Raw genomic sequence first — 4,174 nt, forward strand, 5'->3', positions numbered from 1 at the left:
GTGTCGTTAAGTACTATTAGTTCAATAATGCTTATGGGTATGTCCATATGACACAATATAGTTCATTAAATGACATTATGTTGCGTGATAACAATTACCTAATAACATATCTTGAGATCGTTTCTAATGATAATTGTGATTAATTGAGACTATTATTCCGTACTGGACATTCAACTCACTTCGTAAAAGTTTTGTATACAAAGATTCACATATTACTTTGGGCAGGTGTAAAGATAGAGGAATAAACTCTAAGAGTAATCTGAAGCTGTTTGTTTAGATTGTATTTCATGAAAATTACGTATTTGTACTCTCGAGTTTGAATTACCCTTTAACCGTACTTCCGACTTTTATATTAATGGAACTATGTCTTTCATTTTTGAACTATTGTTATAGTGACACATCATTCCATTCGGGCCGGGGGGGGGGGGGGGTGTTAACAATAGTTAACGTTAATACACAAACTCGTTACAATTTGAGACCTCCAAACCCAAACTTGTTATCTTTTGCTTAGTATCCAAACATGTTACTTTAGTCAACTATATGAACCATTTATGTAATTAACTCTAAGAATTCAAATATTCAATTCGACTTAAATAAAATAATGGAAACTTTTTTTGAGTTGAACAACTCAAAATTAGTTTAGAGTACTAAATTTATACGTTAAGAAGTTTAGCACCAATATTGCCATAGATGAGTTGGCAAGCAATTTTAACTTTGAATTGAAGTTAGTCTACAACTTGCAAAATATTATAAGCACTTAAAATGTAAGTTGGATGTATAAATTCGATTAAATTGTGTGTTTTGGAGTGTAATGTGTTACATGTAAGTTGTATGTTAAACATGCAAATTAAATGGTGTGTTGTGTGTTTTATAGTTGAAGTCCATAATTAAACATGTTTTTAAAGTCTTCTTCAAGATTAATGAATTTCTATATTATCTCATAAGAATAAAGATTAACATACAGAAACTAAAATGAAAGAATATCTACTGGCATTGTTACAGCCAGATATATAAAACCAAGTTAAACATCAAACTCTCATTATGTCATTAACCCAATTTCACCCACACAACACAAATTCAACTTACAAATTGCAAAGCAAATAACCCATTTTGATGTATGCATAGAACCCTTTAGAAGCTATTCACAAATCTTCCAAATCCAAAAAATCTTCATTTACTTCTTCTACCATGGGAAGCAGCAGATTGCTAAACAATAAAACAATATAATGTGTTACAACTTACAAATAGTAGTTATGTATCTTGTATTTAAATAGCTGTATATTTTTACTTGAAATTATTTATAACGTGGTCGATTTTTTTATAAAAAAAATCGGTAAGATGACATGTTCGATAACTGATCTAGTTATAATAAGACGTGTTACAAAAAACAAAAGAACCCTGATAGTTAATTAAAAGTACAAAGTTTAAGTAAAGATGATACCCTTCTTATTGGTTTTTTGGTTTCTAGGAATATTGTAGTTTGGTCTTGCTTCTGGACCGGTTTGCATTGGTGAACCGGTTACACGTTCCTCGCGAACCTTGTTGAAGATATGCGTATAGTTTGTCGCCTGATGACGGGTTGTTTTCATCCCACTACCCCGAATCTAGGAACAGCGGCTCCTCTATCGGGCTGAGGGTAAAAACATAATTCAAGAAAAAAAAATTATTAGATTAAAAAATAACGAAAAGAGTAAGATTTTTGTAGTAATAATATAATTATTGTAATCATATTTGTCACAATAGATACTCTTAAGAAAGAGTAAACTGCGGTTTTCGTCTCTGTGGTTTGTCTAAATATGCGGTTTTAGTCCAATAGTTTCGAATTTGCGATTTTCATATTTGTCACAAGGGAAATGAAACCACAGGGACGAAAATCGCAAATTTGTAACTATTACTAAAACCGCAGATTTGGACAAACCATAGGGACGAAAACCGCAATTTACTCTTTAAGAAAAGAGCAAATATTATAAAAACCAAGATAGTTTCTGTTTTTTTCTTACGTGTTAAGTTCGAACAAAATTGTGATATTTTTAAAAATAATTTGGAACTGGTACATCCGAAGGGAATAAGTTTTGTCTAACAAACAAACTACATTTTGACTTTTGACTTTTGAAGTCAAACGCACCGGATTTCAACTTCAAAACGGTATGAATTTGTTAAACTAAATAAGAAACTGATAGTTGCATCTAACTCTATAACCAATACTCCACACTGCAAAACTGTTTTTGTTAACTTGACACAAAATAAATGTAATGTTTTGGACCTATAAAAACCACAGGATTGACTCAAAAAGTCAAAGTATATAACAACAAATAACTTACAGTATCATCGCCTTTCGGCTTCATTCTTGACCGGCCCGGTGTACCATGACTACTATCATAAGAATTCTTTCCTTCCCATGCAGGGGACCCGGTTACCTTACCCTGATAATGTGGATGCATCGGTGACCGGTCAAAGCTATTTTCAGACCCGACGCTATGCTTCGCAGACCGACCCACACCCGGCCCTTGGCCGCCACGTTGATGGGCCGAGCCACCAGAAGTTCTCCTTCCCGGGTTAACATTCTGTGCCGGGGACTCATAGTCTTCGTGGCTAACCCGAGGGTCAGGAGTGGGTCGAACTGCCCGCCTGTGGACGGGCTCCTCAGGTTCAGCATATGGTTTGGCTCGAGGTGCGGGTGGTGGAGGGTTTCCATTATTAGCAAACAGTTCGGGGTATTCTTGTGGGTCGTTTGGGTTGATCATTTTGTCGCCCTTTTTACCCTTTCGGGCCTTGTCGAAATAAATCGTGTAGGGGACATCGTCTTCTCCCCAGTTGCCGAATTTCGGTACTGTTGGACGCTTCTACAAATAATATAAAAATGTTTAAAGTGACATATAAATCACATACTACTATACAGGTCGTAAGAGGTGTTATACTGACACATCATACGGACAATAATATTATACACACACCGCTAACATACTAACTAGACACTAGTGACACATCAAGCTAGCAGTATAGGGTTATACGGGTCGTATGATGTGTTATACTGATACATGGACAATAATATTGTAGCACCCAAAGTAAACAATGTAGAAGTTCAATCATAGAACATTAGAACATATCTCATAACTACTATTGTCAACTAAAGTCAACTCCATCAATAATATCTTCAACAAATCAACAACACTAAAGCAATTCAAATATTCAATCATCAAGATTCAATACAAGAAAAAAAAACATGGATCTAATTATCATTTCAAAGTAATTATCAATCATACCAAGATCCATCTAAGAACATATTCACTTAATAATATTAATATCTCAAAAACAAAAGTCAACTCTTGACTTCTAATACCAAAATTGGATATTTTCCAAGATCAAAAACCATTGTCACCTAATTCAAGATTATCATCATAAGATTTGTGAACAAAAAACACAATTTAAACATATTTAGTACAAACTTATGTTAACTAGTTGACTTTTTGCAATAGCTTGAAAGATAACAATTGCATAAAACATTAAAACTTCCAAGTTTTTCATTTCAAATTATTACAAAAAAAAATGACAGGTAAACTGGCAACAAGCTGCGCTACAACAGCTTTTGGATATCAAAACTGATCCTACGAAAAACAAAGCTTTGGGACTGAGGGGTCGAAAACTTACCGCCATGTATAACTAGAAGGAAGTGATCCAGATATTGCAGAGTATGATAATTCTTTAGGAACTTGAGATCTTAATATAATATTTGAAATATGAATATTAAGTTTTTTGATATTGGGAGAATGAAAAAGACAAGAGAGAAGGAGAGATTAATATGGCGGAAATAAGAAGAAAGAAAGAGTCTTGAATGAAGAATGGGTTATCAAACCGTTGACTGGCGCCACCGGTCATATCTGACCAAGTTTTATGGATCGTATATTATCATACAACAACTGCCGACTTTTTCAAATTATTTTGTCTGGCCTGTAAAAAACAGTTAGGACAAGAGAAGTGGTGGCACAATGGTTATTGTGTTCATTTTGTTTATTTAAACAAACGGACATGAACACATGTTTCATTCGTTTGTTTATGTCCGTGAACGTTCGTTTATTTATGTTAATTTATGTCCGTTTATTTATGTTCGTTTGTGTTCATTTACATTTTAATAGCAAATAATTAAACATTATCTTGGAGAGTTATCTTACTTAAT

General features: G+C 33.7%; 1 pseudogene; it reads right to left on the minus strand.

Moving 5' to 3' along the window:
• Window positions 1-1,424: 1,424 nt before the first annotated feature.
• LOC143604299 (RPM1-interacting protein 4-like) lies at window positions 1,425-3,883 on the minus strand (annotated as a pseudogene).
• Between the last annotated feature and the right edge of the window lie 291 nt (window positions 3,884-4,174).

Source organism: Bidens hawaiensis, unplaced genomic scaffold (genome assembly GCF_021521415.1).
Source record: "Bidens hawaiensis isolate Kalapana, Puna unplaced genomic scaffold, B.hawaiensis_p1.1 tig00064691_1, whole genome shotgun sequence".
Lineage (NCBI taxonomy): Eukaryota > Viridiplantae > Streptophyta > Magnoliopsida > Asterales > Asteraceae > Bidens > Bidens hawaiensis.